Consider the following 18,138-nt stretch of genomic DNA (forward strand, 5'->3'; position numbering starts at 1 on the left):
AGCTGAGTAAACTATATCCATCGTTTCATTGCCAAATCGTTGTGAACCATTCACCCCTTGTCTTTGTATTTGCTAAGTTATTTTTTTTGTTTGCTATTTTTCATCAAGTCTGTGCGTTTTTATGTTAACTAAATCCAATATTCGGATTATATATACACGCACATATTCATAATTAACTGCTCATGCAAGTCATCCATTATTAAACCTTGTAGTTTTTTCATCGTGAAAAGTGTTCTGTTGTGTATCCGAAAATCCCACCCGGTTATCTTGTTACACCATGATGCGCCCTTATTTCGCTCTTTTCTTTCGACGAAATGTCAGGACGTCCTTGGTTAGCGGAGTTTATACCCTAAGATTAAAATATCAAAGAAGGATCCATGTAAAAACCTAATAAAGAGGGGACGTAATGACTCAAATGGAAACGTAAGATATAATCTTACAGCATCTGTAGAGTTCTGATTGCTTTATCTAGTCGCGATGTTCTAGAAATAGGCTGGAAAATAGTTTTTTTTCTTCTAATTTTCCTACTGTTAGAACGGATCACTACTTTCGTACTGTTCAACAGGCGTTGAAATCAAAATCCTCTAATCAGAAGTTCAGTTAGTATAAACTCTTTGATTCAGTCTATTAATCTGTGCGTGTTTTTCATACCTGGTACCCGTCAGACGCACCTTATATTGCGGTTTGCTATCGACGAAATTCGTCAGGACTTCGTTCGAGATTTGACTATCCCCTAGATATAAAATATAAAAGAAGGTTCCATATCAATACGGTATAAAGCTCTAATGTTTTCACGGCACGTGTCTTAATCGACTTTCATCCAGCAGTAGATTTCACGAAATCGCCTCGACGAATTTTTTTTTAATGAAAAAAAGCCTTTAGAACGTGTACCTAGTTAGATAATATGCAGGAAACGTTGAAATCAAAACCCTCTGAGCAGGTGTTCAATTAGTACAAACTATCGATGCTGTATATTAATATTTGCGTTGTTTCGGGGGGGGGGGAAGTTGGGGGTGGGGGTAATACCAGATACCCATAGGGCGTCCCTTATTATGCTGTTTCCTCTCGACGAAATTCGTCAGGACATTTTTCGTCGACGGATCTCTATCCCCTAGAGATAAAATGTCAAAGAAGGGTCTATGTTATAATCTTACGGTATGTGTCGTACGAGACCTCCGTCATCTAGCTGATTTCTTGAAATCGGCTCAACGAAATTTCTCAGGACTTCTTTCATTACTACACTGATCTTCTAGAGATAACATCTCAAGAAGGGTCCTTGTCAAGTCTCTTTAAAGATGATACTTAACGAACAAACTGTATAAGTAAGATATCATCTTCTTGCGTCATGTGCTTTACCTGCCCTCCACTCCCCTTATAACCCCAATTTCTGGAAATCGGTTACAAGTATGCTAAGTTCCCCAGTTCCAAGGATTTCAAGACAATATTCAAGTCAACTGAAGGCTTCTTAAACTCGTAAATACTCCACATAATTCTCCTCTAAGGACATGACGACCACACACGAGAAATCTCCAAGTTCAAACTTGTATGGTTTTTAGTGGTTTCCCTTTTACTTGAGTCATTAGTAAGCTTTTCGAACCCGAATACTAATACTTAACGCTATGCATCACAAGACACTACCCAAATGCCTAACACAACTAATTAATCCTATATCAAATTACAAAACACATTACAAAACACGTATTCCTATCAATATCCTAAACGATTCCTACATATAGTCCGTGATCTGTCTATATCTAGCTTCATATAGCACTCTCCAATACGGTTAGAATTACACCACTGCATGCCCTAAAAAGCTTTCATCTGCATTAGCTAAGTGGTAACCAATTACACACTGAATTGGGAATAATGAATAAATAAATTTTAAAAAACCTGTGTAAATAAGGAATAAGTATTAAAATGTATGTGAAAATATTTGAATTGGGAATAAGTAACTGGTTACTTGTACCCTATTCAATCGGTAACTGGTTACTTATTCCTTATTGAATCGGGAATAAGGAATAAGGAATAAGTAACCAACTTGATTTCGCTGATGAAATAAGCAAATTCGCTTTTTAAAACCAATGGTTAGACTGTCATAAAAATGTTGTATTATACAATATACCGCTTTGTAACTAACTATACATAACTTCAGATATGTAATATCAATTAAAATTAGATAATATGAAAACTTGCATGAAACAACGTTTTGTAACACATAGCACTTTTATTTGCTGTATGATTCTCTTAGAGTTTCCCCACAGAAAAGAAAAGACTCTTATTTCAACAAAGATACAAAACTGTAGCTTCGAAACAATTTCTAATTCACTAACACGCTATAATAGCAGGCTTGACTCGAGTGAAACTTGTGTAAAAGAAAACTGGATAGAGATACAAACAAACCCTGCCTTTTTGCATGAGTCAAAGATAATTAGATTCACATACCTTCTGAACAACTTATTTTGCATACACAGTTTTCAAGTGTTTGTGAGTTCCTTTGCTGATCAATTTTCAGCATTAATGGCTCATTTTGTATAAAAGTGTAAGTGTACTTTTTTATGTGCGATAAATTAATTTGATATCAACAGAGGTACGGAAACGAATCGGTTGATTTGCAATATGCAGAATTTACTAACAGTACTAATTTAGATTATACTTTTAAAATATTATATAAACAATCTAAGCAGATGGCCACACATCAGTAAGACTTTAATCTAAGTCACTGCATTCGAGTAAGGTAAGATAAATATTTCAAGTAACATAAAAGTTATGCCTAAATATGACTGTTTGGTTATCGTTCGTATCTCTTCATTAATTTGTCAAAACGTCAGAATAATAGCTTATGAAGCACATACAAATGTGACATGAGATATGAAACTTACTAATTAAATTATCAATGAACAATTGGAGCCATTTATAGTTTCACATCTCTGAAATTGAATAATAGCACATCTGCTGCTAAGTTTAAGCTCTATGTCCCAATCTTCGCTCACATAGTTCTCAATGTCTTTGCTTTCGTCTTTGTTCTACCTTCTTTGGACAGTAAAGCAATAACTTTGTCTACCGCAACTAAATTGTTTCCTCAAAATGTTGCTTTTTATAGCATTATTGAAAGATAAAAACAATTAACATGTTTTTGATCTTGCAACCGTTACACTATCCTGTTGACCTCCAATATATCTTTTAATAGCAATTAATAATAAAATCGATAATGGCAGATGTTCCAAAAATATTAACCTGTACGTGACTTGAAATGTCGCAGTATGTTTTCTTTGTGTGATCATGTAGATAGTGCAGGTTAATGAGTTCATGTTCAGCCTACAGTGTCCGGCTAATTAAATGAGTCTCATATCAACAAAGCATCAATACGTGCTATTTTCTTTATTCCTCTATAAAATGAGCAAAACTGCAAAAAACAGAGACGGGAATAATGCTCCAGCAGATCATCTATATTGTTTGTTCTACTGATTACTCCTAGCAATCGGCTTAGACCCATATCTGCCGGAGCTTTATACAACGACATATCAGATTCTCTTCACTTTATTGTTTAACTCTAAGTAAAACGGGATATATACGGTAATTAGTTTTGTACTAAATATATTCCCATAAGTACGGCATATAATGATAAGAATCATTAAGTGATTGGTTAAAAAGGTGAACACTAACTGTAAAACTAGATAACATTCAGAGATATATTAGAATATAATAATCTGCAAAAATATATTGACCATATATTAATGAAACCAGGATCGTAATAAACGGGTTCATTTTTGTATGACATTTTGATCTTTTCTACATAGAAACAAATACATTTTATATTTGTTATACGTAATACAATGAGGATAAATATAATGTGTATTTTATTAACACTTGTAAATATTAGTAGTGAAGGGGGACGATTTAGCCTCAATGGGAATTAGCATTACAGACCCTCCCCCCCCCCCCGGGACGGTTTAGACTCAATGGAAATTTAACATGGAGAAAAAGCGTGGGATTGTTTAGCCTCAAGGGAAATTTAACATGGGAATATGGGACTGTTGAGCCTCAAGAGGAATTGAACATGGGAATATGGGACTGTATAGCGTCAAAGGAATTTAAACAGGGTGGGACTGTATAGCGTCAAGGGAATTTAATCAGGGTGGGACTGTATAGCGTCAAGGGAATTTAAACAGGGTGGGACTGTATAGCATCAAGGGAAATTGAACATGGGAAAAATTGCTGGGTCACTCTAGGGACAAGGGAATTGAACATGGGAATAGAGTGTGGGTCTGTCTAGGGACTAGGGGAATTTAACATATGGAAATTGAACATGGTGGGTCTGTATAGCGTCAAGGGGAATTGAACATGGTGGGATTGTCTAGGGACAATGATGGTAGAGGGTCAAACACAACAGAGACAGAAACATACATACACTAGTACAAGCGTGAGATTTATATATAAAGCATTACCAAGACCTGAAATCTTGCTGGGGTGTTCAAAAATTTGCATAATTGTAATGATGCTATAAATAGCTATAATCAAGGAAATGCTCAACGACAAAATGGATGTGACTAAAAGTAACGCTAAAATGACGAAATTGTCCCAGAATTTAAAGGAAAATAAACATATCCCTGAAAATTAAGTTACAATGGTTTAGACTAAAATGGATAAAATTAGTAACTACTTACAATATCAACTTGTGTGACGATCGTGGATAAACACCCATGTATCTATTTATAGCTATAATCAGCTAAAATTCCTATGAAATCCCACTATCTATTTATACTACAACTTGTGGGTTATTCCTTTGGAAAACCCCACTATCTTTTTATAGCCTCAGCTTGAGTGACGTTCTTGTTTATGAACTCTAGTACATATGTATAGCTACAACCTGTGGAAATCCCCAAGTCCATATTTATAGTCTCGAAATTTCCAGCATCAGTGACGTCACTGTACTCAACACTAGGGGATAAATGTCAACAGTGTTGCAAGTGGCTGACCTGAATACACGCTACTGCAGGTAGGTAGGTAGAGTGTATCTGACAGGGATAAAGTGAGTTTTATAGGGACAAACAGAGACCAATACACACACACACACACACAACGTACGCGCGCAGACATACGCACACACACACACTCACACATACGCACACACACACACAGAGGGAAGAGGAAAAAACAAACCCCAAATATACTATCAACACAGAAGGGAGATAATACAAACCCCAAATAAACTATCCACACAAACGTACGCGAACGCATACAAACCCCAAATATACTATCCACACAAACGTACGCAAACGCATAAAAACCCCAAATATACTTTGAATACAAACGTACCCGAACGCATACAATTCCCAAATATATTATCCACACAACGTCGCTAACGCGGACAAACCCCAAATATACGATCTACACTCGGGAGGAAGAAGAAAAAAACAACCAAATATACGAATTACGCAACGTACGCGAATACACACAGACACACACAGACACACACACACACACACCCAGAGGGAAGAGGAAAAAAAAAACCAAATATACTATCAACACAGAAGGGAGATAATACAAACCCCAAATAAACTATCCACACAAACGTACGCGAACGCATACAAACCCCAAATATACTATCCACACAAACGTACGCAAACGCATACAAACCCCAAAATATACTATCCATACAAACGTACGCGAACGCATACAAACCCCAAATATACTATCCATACAAACGTTCGCGAACGCATACAAACCCCAAATATACTATCCACACAACGTCGCTAACTCATACAAACCCCAAATATACTATCCACACCCCATCACTAACGCATACAAACCCCAAATATACTATCCACACTCGGGAGGAAGAAGAAAAAAACAACCAAATATACGATCTACACGACGTACGCGAACACACACACACACACACACCACAGAGGGAAGGAGAAGAAAACCATTATACACTATCCACACGGAGTGAAGAAATAACTCTTTATATATACTATCAACAGAGAGTGAAGAAAATAACCCATTATATTCCATCAACACAGAGTGAAGAAGAAAAAGTTTTTTGAAAGCACCTAAACCCTCACCTGCAATGACCAACTCTGCCAAACACCTACACCCCACCCCCACTCACAACACTACAAAACCCATTTAACTCGTTATTTTATGGCATCAGTGTGTGATTTAGGAAACATCAAGACACAAAATGATGGATGCATAGACTGACTATTGTTTACCGACTTGCATGCCTAACGAGCGTGCGTGAAGGAAAACATCCTTTCATTTCAATTCTAACTAAAACATGTTCCAGAGGGATAGAGATAGGTGAAAGAGCACAATTTCATAAAGTGTGAGTAAAAAACGAAACACGTCATCCTTATTATAGAATGTCAAGACTAAGAGACACTTACGTTTTCTTTCTGGTCTATTCTCTTTTAGAAGGTAGTGTGAAATTTCACATCAGGGCCAACGCATCGGCTCACATTGTCAATTTTTTCCATTTCCATGTCTTTACTGGCACAAGTTCTTCATCATCTTCAATTTCTTCTTCTTCTGAATCCCTCTTCTCTGTTTCGTTTTGTTTCTGTTTCTTCTCTTTACTCGTAGGACACTCTGAATCCCAGTGTCCTTTCTCCCGACAGCGATATTAGGCATATTGACTTTTGTCTCTCTTTCTTAGACGAAGCAGGTATTCTGGAGACAAATACCCATTTACCTTTGCAGATATAGCAAACTTCATCAGCACTTACACACTTTCGTATGACTCTCATCAAATCAACGACCAAAAGAGCAAGTTTTGTTGCCACTTTCGCCTGTGAATTATGCTTTCGTATGACGTTTAGCAAATATTTGACCAGCAGGTCGATCTGTGCTGACTCTTCCATCTTCTTGATCGTTTGAGAGGAATGAATACTCTGACGCTAAGACACTCTCCCTATGTACAGGGACCTGCTGCGTATGAAGCCTAGTCAAATGTAATTTTGCAATAAGATGAAACGATTTCATTGATAAAGTAAAAGGCAATGACGTGCCGTGTCGCCTCACACAAGAGCTGAAGTGTTAGCTCAAATCCGTGTCAGCGATTTCGAAGACGACATAACTGAGCTTTCATCAATGTTCTCCACATATGCCACAAAACCACGGGTCCTGCTTCACGCCAAAAGAAATTTCGTTCAGTCCGTAAAATATAGTATCACATCTGAGAAACGCAAAAACGAACTTCCAGAAAACTGAGAACGACGACTTATACCTACAATGTAAATGTATGAGTTCAAGTAGTGCGTAAAACTTAGTCAAATTAAATTTTTATAGTCAAGACGAAACGATCTCTTTTCGAACAAGAAAGCAGACACCAAGCGACAATGGCGATCCGTGTCACACAACACTTCTAAAAATGTATATTATCAGAGGTTTGTTCTAGCGATCTGCACGGTTAAATTAAATGTTGATGTATTTTGCAATAAGACGGACACAATTTCCATGGGATCGCCCATGGTACGATTGTTCGTGCATTAGTTTAATGTTTAAAAATATTTTTTTTTATATAAATCGCCTATAGGATAGACTCAGTAAAGCATGGCCATTCTCGTCACTGTCTGAATAGCTACTCAAGTCAATTCGAAGCGAACGCGGTAAGAAAATAAGTATAGCCAATGAAATGGCTTACAATGGGTGATGCATTGTTTTGTTCTAGGACTGTGTGGCATAATAATCCCTATGTCCTTGCGTTATTACCATTACAGTGCAGACAGACTGAAATGTGAACTTACAAGCCCTCTTTGTGTGTGTTGTACCATTTCTTCTTACCACATCAAAATACTGAGCGTCACAGTATTGGTTCGCGTTTTCAAGCTGACCATTTTTGTATATCTCACTTAAACATTTTAACATAAACACTCACACTCACATCGGTAGAGTCAGAACAGACGTGTTACAGTATTGAGGGGCATGTTATCTTTTTTTGTTTTTTCAAACTAATAAATTTGGGGTTTGTATGAAGTAAAGAACCGAAAGTACAGTGAAACTCAAGGATGATGACCCAATCTGTCTGTCTATTGATGCGTGTATTTACTTAAGAAGAAATATGACCTCTAAAATACAAAGAGATACGGCAAGCATGATTAGATTAAACACAACGATGTTTTCCTTCACGCCCGTGTAATTTAGAGTTTCAATCGTCTTTGAAGACAAACTTGGTCTCCTTTTGTAGGGGTTGAAATAATAAAAAACCTGAAAAAATCTTAAGCACTTTGCTATAGATAATTTCATCAACAGACTAAACAACATAAATACCGTTACAACAATAGAAAGCCTTAAATCTTCTATCAAAAAGAAATGCATCAAAAAAATTAAAGATTAACGATAACTAACCAATGAAACCGAATTTAACAAAGGCAATGACATGTGAATAAATGCCTCTCACTTTGGAAAGGTAGGCGAATGTACTCTGTCATGCACCATCAACTTGAAAAAAATTATAAACAGAGAGAAACCTGAATTCAAAATTCAGTTGTTTTTTTCTTCAAAATTGTTTCGTTTCTTTTTTCTTTTTTTGGAAAAAATTTAAGCACTAATATAGAGTAGAAAAGGGAAAATGCACATACAAGCTTTGATATTTCTGAAAACATGAGGGGATATTCCTAACGTTCATAACCACCTATATATGCTTGGACTTGTCTGTGACTTATCCACAAAACAAGATGTACATATTTCTGGGCAAGCTGCAAGTGTGTGCGTGTTTTTGAAAATGGTAAAAATTGGATATACAATTTTCTCGTGACACTTATAAAGTGAAGAGTCTGTGCAAGTGTCAAAACCCAAAGTCATATAAGTTTTGTATTTTGTACGGCTTGTAAAGATTTCCACTTTAGAAAATGTGAAGTATCACAAGTTATTATCACAAACAGAAGTGGAACATAGGGGCTTGCTGTGTTGATGGAATATAATGGGTTATTTTCTTCACTCTCTGTTGATAGTATATATAAAGGGTTATTTCTTCACTCCGTGTGGATAGTGTATAATGGTTTTCTTCTTCTTCCATCTGTCGTGTGTGTGTGTGTGTGTGTGTGTGTGTGTGTGTGTTCGCGTACGTCATGTAGATCGTATATTTGGTTGCTTTTTGCTTCTTCCTCCCGAGTGTGGATAGTATATTTGGGGTTTGTATGCGTTAGTGATGGGGTGTGGATAGTATATTTGGGGTTTGTATGAGTTAGCGACGTTGTGTGGATAGTATATTTGGGGTTTGTATGCGTTCGCGTACGTTTGTATGGATAGTATATTTTGGGGTTTGTATGCGTTTGCGTACGTTTGTGTGGATAGTATATTTGGGGTTTGTATGCGTTCGCGTACGTTTGTGTGGATAGTTTATTTGGGGTTTGTATGATTTCCCTTCTGTGTTGATAGTATATTTGGGGTTTGTTTTTTTCCTCTTCCCTCTGTGTGTGTGTGTGTGTGTCTGTGTGTGTCTGTGTGTATTCGCGTACGTTGCGTAATTCGTATATTTGGTTCTTTTTTTTTCTTCCTCCCGAGTGTAGATCGTATATTTGGGGTTTGTATGAGTTAGCGACGTTGTGTGGATAATATATTTGGGAATTGTATGCGTTCGGGTACGTTTGTATGGAAAGTATATTTGGGGTTTTTATGCGTTTGCGTACGTTTGTGTGGATAGTATATTTGGGGTTTGTATGCGTTCGCGTACGTTTGTGTGGATAGTTTATTTGGGGTTTGTATTATCTCCCTTCTGTGTTGATAGTATATTTGGGGTTTGTTTTTTCCTCTTCCCTCTGTGTGTGTGTGTGTGTGTGTGTGTGTGTGTGTATGTCTGCGCGCGTACGTTGTGTGTGTGTGTGTGTGTGTGTGTGTGTGTGTGTATTGGTCTCTGTTTGTCCCTATAAAACTCACTTTATCCCTAAGTGATACACTCTACCTACCTACCTGCAGTAGCGTGTATTCAGGTCAGCCACTTGCAACACTGTTGACATTTATCCCCTAGTGTTCAGTACAGTGATGTCACTGACGCTGGAAATTTCGAGACTATAAATATGGACTTGGGGATTTCCACAGGTTGTAGCTATACATATGTACTAGAGTTTATAAACAAGAACGTCACTCAAGCTGAGGCTATAAAAAGATAGTGGGGTTTTCCAAAGGAATAACCCACAAGTTGTAGTATAAACATATAGTGGGATTTCATAGGAATTTTAGCTGATTATAGCTATAAATAGATACATGGGTGTTTATCCACGATCGTCACACAAGTTGATATTGTAAGTAGTTACTAATTTTATCCATTTTAGTCTAAACCATTGTAACTTAATTTTCGGGGATATGTTTATTTTCCTTTAAATTCTGGGACAATTTCGTCATTTTAGCGTTACTTTGAGTCACATCGATTTTGTCGGTGAGCATTTCCTTGATTATAGCTATTTATAGCATCATTACAATTATACAAATTTTTGAACACCTCAGCAAGATTTCAGGTCTTGGTAATGCTTTATATATAAATCTCACGCTTGTACTAGTGTATGTATGTTTCTGTCTCTGTTGTGTTTGACCCTCTACCATCATTGTCCCTAGACAATCCCACCATGTTCAATTCCCCTTGACGCTATACAGACCCACCATATTCAATTTCCATATGTTAAATTCCCCTAGTCCCTAGACAGACCCACACTCTATTCCCATGTTCAATTCCCCTTGTCCCTAGAGTGACCCAGCAATTTTTCCCATGTTCAATTTCCCTTGACGCTATACAGTCCCACCCTGTTTAAATTCCCTTGATGCTATACAGTCCAACCTTATTTAAATTCCCATTTTCCCATGTTCAATTCCTCTTGAGGCTCAACAGTCCCATATTCCCATGTTAAATTTCCCTTGAGGCTAAACAATCCCACGATTTTTCTCCATGTTAAATTTCCATTGAGGCTAAACCGTCCCGGGGGGGGGGGGGGGTCTGTAATGCTTATTCCCATTGAGGCTAAATCTTCCACCTTCACTACTAATATTCATCAACAAGCAAACCATTAATTATATCATAACTTTTCTTTCTATTAGCATATTTTTCAATCATAATACATAATAATATTTTGCTATATTTTTCCATTTGTGCGGGTACTTTGGTAGAAAGGAACTCCCGAGTGAGAAAGAATTTATAAGGTTGTGTCCCAATGTATAATACAAAAATATATATTTATTTCGTGTTTGACTTATTCTGCGCTCAAACCGCGAAAGATTAATTTTCAGCAGCAGGCAGCGAATATTGTTTCATGTGTCAAATACATTTTTTCTTCAAGGTTTAAGAGGAAAAACATATAAATTGCATGAACAAATCTGTTATTGTTATTGGGCGCATATCTTAAGTTGAACTGATAGTAATAGACGAAAGGAAAATATCATGATGGGTTACATATAAAGAGTCAATGCTATTTTGGTTTTCTTATGTCACTTGTTTACGCTCGAATAAACAGTAACACAAGAAAGAGTAACAACAACAAACTTTGAAAAAATACAATAATTTATTTCCCTGGAAAAATTCTGTAAAAATGAAGAAGAAAAAATATGAACTTACGGTTTTATAGATAAAATAAAATATTTGTTGATCTTGCTTTTATTTCAACGATCCTGCTTAAATCAGATTGTTACTAATTCAGTATTTTGATTCATTGATTTTAACTAAAATCATTAACAACTGTATTTCATTAACAAAACTCACAAAATAAGTTACTTGTTCATTTCCTGTTTACTCCGAATGTTCAGTGTAGGAAATGAACAACGGAAGAGCCTCTCCTTGGTACGACATGATAGTGTGATAACTATTTTCATAGTAGATTATGTACGTTTCATGGGCCGGTATGTTTTGTTTTTACTTCAATCTGTGCTGGGTTATCCAGAAATGATAGTTGCGAAAAAAAGCTAAGAGAAATAACTCTTATATAGCTCCACATGCAGTCCAATGTTCATTCCATTCCCCTTATTTGCTCCATCAACGAACAATCGCAGATATGATGGTATCAATTTGTTGTGACGGGTAGTGGGTTGTTTGTCATTATTTCCAGAAACTTGAATGCTAATGTTTGTTGAAATAAATATACTTTTTATCCAACTTCAGCATGTGTGTTGCAGTCGTAGTCAGTCATTTTTATTTAAGAGAGATAACTCTGTTAGAATTATGCAAGAGAAAGAGTTATCTATTTGCTCCATACATTCGAAATGATGTATATGCAGTGAAAATAAATCATAAAAAGACAAAATATGATCTAGATATGAATTAACATGATCTCACATTTCGTCAAGAGACTCAACGTCTTGACAGTCCTACAAAAATATAACGCACCAATTACAACTAGTTTTGTTGTTTATTTTTTAATACAGTATTCTCTACACATGAAGCTCCTACCCTCACCCCTTGACCACCACCACCAATGGGCTTGTGCAATTGGCGGTACCGTTATAACATTACATAGTAGCCCATATACAGCCTCGCTCCACCTGCTGATAAAGTTACACAATATTTTCAGAGCAACAAATTAATCTTTTAGAATCCGAAAAATTAAAATAAAACTCAAAAACTCAAAAACTCAAAACTGGCACAGCAGAAGAAAACAACCTGACATCAAGAGTTTAAATGCCCCAAAACTCGGTGATCTCTCTCTCTCCAAACATCACTACTAAGACTAAGTATTTCACAATTTTGGAAATGCCTAATAGCGAAACAGAGGATCACGTGATCATGTTTACATTTAAAATCACGTAGCCCCTGGATGTCCTTAATAAAACCCAATCATTTTACTCCGAGAAAAACTTGTTTACTTGACCCACAATCAAGGCCTAGAACTACGTCAAACATAGAAAGTTTTTCTATTATTAGATATTTATGGAAAAATTCAGGTCAAACTGAATTTTCTGGAAAATATCAAATTCCAAGTAAATACAATTACATTACATTGACATGTAAAAAAATAAATAAAAAGATTCTAAAACCCACAAACAATCAAATCAAATCAAACACAAATTATGTCAAATAGACATAACACAGGAGTGTGGATTTTCCCCTCTTTATCTAGATGTAAAGTTGGAAACCTTTCAAAAATGAAATATTGATATAGGTACCTTAAGCTGGGTCTGCCGAAATCAACGAAATACTGTAACATTGAGCGAGTTTTTTTTCTAATGGACGTTACATTTTCGGGTACAAACATTACTCAGGTCACTGTTATGTTTCCTATATCATCTCTACATTTTTTCCGCGTATTGAATTAACCACTGTGTCTAAATCGCAATAAATCATATCTTCATCAAAATTACTTTCAAAGAGGAAATTACGGTGAAGTGCTTGGTATAGATTATTCGGCATTTCTTTGACAGGCTGGACTATTAACAAAGCATCGTGCAATGGATTACATATTTCACTTCCGGGTCACCAGTATTGCCTCAATATTTCATTGTGCACTGTCGCCTAAATACTTAAGATAAACAACACTATAATGTTCATATTTACAGGACGAACACTTTCATTTAAATCATTACAAAAAATGCCTAAATCCAACACTTATATCACCACCAAAATCATAGAAGAAAATGTTGTAACATCGACCGGGACTAAATTCTTGGGTGCTGAACAGGAAGTAATAACTGTTACAAGATTCCAACAATAAAGACTGAACTGGTGTCGCATCTCGTCTTGGAACCAAAGCAATTCTGCTTATTATACGTTAACCAGTACACCTTTCTACGTTCGTGATATACGTTTAACAATATATACAAGCTGACAGGACGGCTATTGAATATATTTGTTTTGGATAACAAGGAAATCTAGGGGAATAAAGATGTAGATGTTAGGGATTACGTTATATGTTGGTAAGATCCAGAACAAACAAAAACGCCTGGCATGAAATCGCTGATGCTGTGAACGATAAAACTTCGTTGCAACAGGAGTGTATGATAATAACAAGAATAACTGGATTACAATTAATAAGCATGGAGACATAAAGTCCTTTTATCAATTTCATTATTCAATTTGAAGAAGAAAAAAAAACAATAGGACTTGATAGGGAGAAACATGAATGTATTTCACTTCATTAAGCTATACCTCCGCTTTGATTTTGATAGCAAGAAGCAGTCTACCTATAATGCTGACAGTCTATATTGCTCACCTGGCGTCATTGTAGGCAGGGAGGATATCATTTATGTCCAGCGAAACATGTTTGCCAACTCAAAGTAATACCAGCGATGGGGAAGAAAATAACAGGTGAAACGTTTGATAAAATGCATTTGAACCCATATCTCTCTCTCTCTCTCTCTCTCTCTCTCTCTCTATATATATATATATATATATATATATATATATATATATATATATATATATATATATATATATATATATATATTTACAAGTTACCTTACGATCAGCTCATTTAAGAAACCTCTTCTCTATAGAACATGTATATATGTTTTACCTGTTGTATGCTTTAGGTGCTACCAATGTATGCAATAAAATGACCATTTTTATTTCGCTGCCACTGTTTCTGCGCCATGTGATGCCCCTATCTTAGTCAAATAATGAAACCTCTAAACGAACAATTCGAATTATTACAAGAAAACAGTGGTCGTCCTCACTTTGTTTGCTTCTTGTAAAGTTCTTACCATTTATACAGTAAGGTATATTAGCAGCAAAGGGATTGCGTAAGTGGGAAGCCAACCAGCAGCTTCTCGTGGGTCTGTGGTTCTTCTCTGGGTTTTCCAGGGTTCTTCCTCCACCAGTTATACTGGCCGCCATGTATAGCCTATCTTGTGCTGAGAAATGGCGTCAAACCATACAACAACAACAACACCGTCGTATACCGGCGAACAACGACGCATGTGTATCAGCGTAGTAAGCAAAAAGAACTCAGCGATAGTTCCTCATCGGAAAAAATTACGCCACCTTGAGTGATGAGGTTCGTATATTTATCGAGGTTTCAGTGTGCTTTATTAAAACGACATAAGTGACCAAGTAAAGTTCAGGTCACAAAGTAAAGGATATTTTAAACTGATAACTTGATTTTCATTATACACACACACACACACACACACACACATATATATATATATATATATATATATATATATATATATATATATATATATATATATATATATATATATATATATATATATATATAATGAAAATAAATTATCAGTATCGTGCTCGTTGGTCACAGAAGAAGTATTTTTAGCTAGCTAGAGCTAAATTGTCATGGCCGTGTTCCAGTTCACACCTAAATGATCTTCATCAGCGATTGGGAAAAATATTCTTCGTGTTCAGGATATTGACACATTTTATACTGTAAAAGAATTTCACAGATTGTCAGAGATGAACATAAAGTAGCGACACCGCTGTTTGAAGTTAACAAGTAATATCCTTATGGATGTATAAGTCCCAAAACTAGCATCAATGAAACTGACGTCAAGGATGAATGGTACTGAGAGACAAAATGATCCAATACGAGAGAACGCAAGCTTAGTCAGTAGATTATTATCGCTAGCGGTTCCCCCCTTCCCGTAGCTGATGATCATCGAAGACGTCAATTGCAACAATGCATATCCGAACACCGCTGTTGTATATGAAATTTACGTGATGAATGAACATAATCGTGATGCACACGCTCCAATGAAATCTGGTACAATTAAACACAGAAAGTGGTAGTGGCTTAACCGAGTCTATACGTGCTCTGTGGGAACAGCTTGTGAAAGAGACTAGCGCGCTTTGAAATGTCCAACCGGGGCTGCAATTTCCATTCTGGCACACGATCAATTTATATTATGGCGGAATTTATGGAACATTTGTGAACATTGTTAAAAACTATTCATTATCAATCTGGTTGCTTAGCAGTGGTAATCACCATGAAAGTGTTTTTTTGATGCATTTGTTCTGTTGAACGGAGGTTGCTACTGCTCGGAGAAATTGCACAAGATGTGGATATTAGTGGCATCGAAATACATAGACGACGTTGTTGAGATCAGTGATCTAGCTCGAAATACATTTACAGAAGCATCTGTGGTCTAAAACGTCCGACGATCCTGTTTGGAATATGGGCGTGGTAGTCTTTGCAATACCGACTATTGCTCGGACGACATTCTTTCCGTAGACATGGCCACTTTGCTACCCTACCTCTTTTCTTGCACGTGGTGAATGCCTACCATACATTGATCGTTTTATTTTGCTGATTCCACACAAAACGGGTCTCTACCTGACAGTAACTTGATTGAATTTGCCGAGATCAGTAGTTTTGAGTTTTCGTTCCAATGTTCATTCTGTTGTTTCAACATTGTTTGGCCGTCTTTTAATAAACCAAGTGGGGCCCCGAGTGGCCGAGTGGTCAAAAGCGCTCTCCGTAACGGATCACTGCCTTCTCACCTCTGTCTGCGTGGGTTCGAGTATAGGATTCGGCCAATGTGGGTATGTGAGAAAGCTTGCCAGTAACTTCTCGTGGGTCACTGGTTCTTGCCGGGGTCTTCCCGGGTTCTTCCTCCACCATTAATACTGGCCGCAATGCATAGCCTATCATGTGATGAAAAATGGCGTTAAACCCCACATTAATAATAACATTGACAATAAACCATGTAATGATGAATATTCAAGAAATACACGTGGTTGGGCTTCCATTATTCTATTAAGTTTTAAACTCTTCGCTCACATACTAACAAGTAAAACAGCGATAAGCGATAATAGCATACGAAAATAAGTCTGGCTTCCTGAGCCATCACTAATGTCGACGCGTTTGGAGGTTTTAGACCCACAGGATCTCAGGAGAAGAATCACAGGTAAATTTACCACAGGGAGCATCAATGGATTTCAAACGTCTGAGTAACATGGTTGTTTAGAACTAGGCTGAATTTGATTTTCTCATAAAGAACTCAATGGGGGGGGGGGGGGGCAGTTATTTCGAAAACCACTGAGGCGCTTACGGATAAAATGCTCTGGAATATAATTTATCATCTCCACAATACACTCATTTAAGAGCATTAATCCTTGCAATGGCAAGTATTAACATATTATTAACGATTGATATATTTCCCACTGAGGCAGGCAAGACTGATACGGTTAAAGTTACTAAATCTCAATAAACTTCCAATGATTGCACTGACTGACGCTCATATGAGGAAATAAAAATACGTTAAATATGGCCACTGGAGAATTAAGAAAGAAACAATTATATCTCAGAATATATTGTCTAAGAATCATGTGCCAGAAAATTATAATCAAGCTATTCCATCGATGGCTCCACCGGCAAGTGAATCAGTCACGTCTCATAAAACTGTATATCTACACGGGTTGTTAATCTATTACATAAATTTCAACGATTTTGTTGCGTTAACGCACACACGTAAACTGTCAAAATACATAAGAGAAACAAAACAAGTTATATAGCAAACTTATCGCTTTTTCTTCAGATGACGGGATGGGTGATCCTTGGCGAGGTTCAGCAAAGATAAGAAATATTGATATTTATCGTGTTATGATATATGGCAAAATAAGTAATGTTCCATTGGAGAAATAAAAGACGTATATAGAATGGCTGAATATGAGATGATGTTGTGTGAATATCTGTGAGGATCAAGGTCAACTACTCCACAGTGCTGGTGAAAATACACACAACGTAGTTTCTCGAAATTTATTTTCTGATAAACTTCGGCATGAATTATGTAAACTTCACCAAGCAAAATGCTCCAATCAACTTTTTCCATTGACGTATTGATTGGCTGATACTCGTAGTCAAAATATTCATGTGAAATATCGGTTATGATTCTAGAGACTCAAACTGGTTTATGTCCACTGTGTGAAGTTGAAAAAACGTTGAGTGCCGCTGTGTTGACTTTGATGAATAATGATGGTCAATAATTCACAAGGATTAACCATAAAATATCGTGAACGCGTCTGGATTATCAACAATCGCATTGAATGCCCAAATCTTGCATATCTCGCCGTATTGCAAGCCGAATATATGTCCCAGTTGTTGCGAGTAGACTTTGATGTAGCGTTGTTCGATGCCTCATTGATTGGCAACAATCAGACGCCTAGACCACATATAATGTGCACTACGACTGCAGAAAATAATATCTTACAGGCGTTGTGACGAAAACAAAGTGCGAGGCTCTCTTGAGCCCAGTGTGTTTCACACC

The sequence above is a fragment of the Sinohyriopsis cumingii genome, chromosome 15 (genome assembly GCF_028554795.1).
Source record: "Sinohyriopsis cumingii isolate HCF-2022 chromosome 15, ASM2855479v2, whole genome shotgun sequence".
NCBI classification, from domain to species: Eukaryota; Metazoa; Mollusca; class Bivalvia; order Unionida; family Unionidae; genus Sinohyriopsis; species Sinohyriopsis cumingii.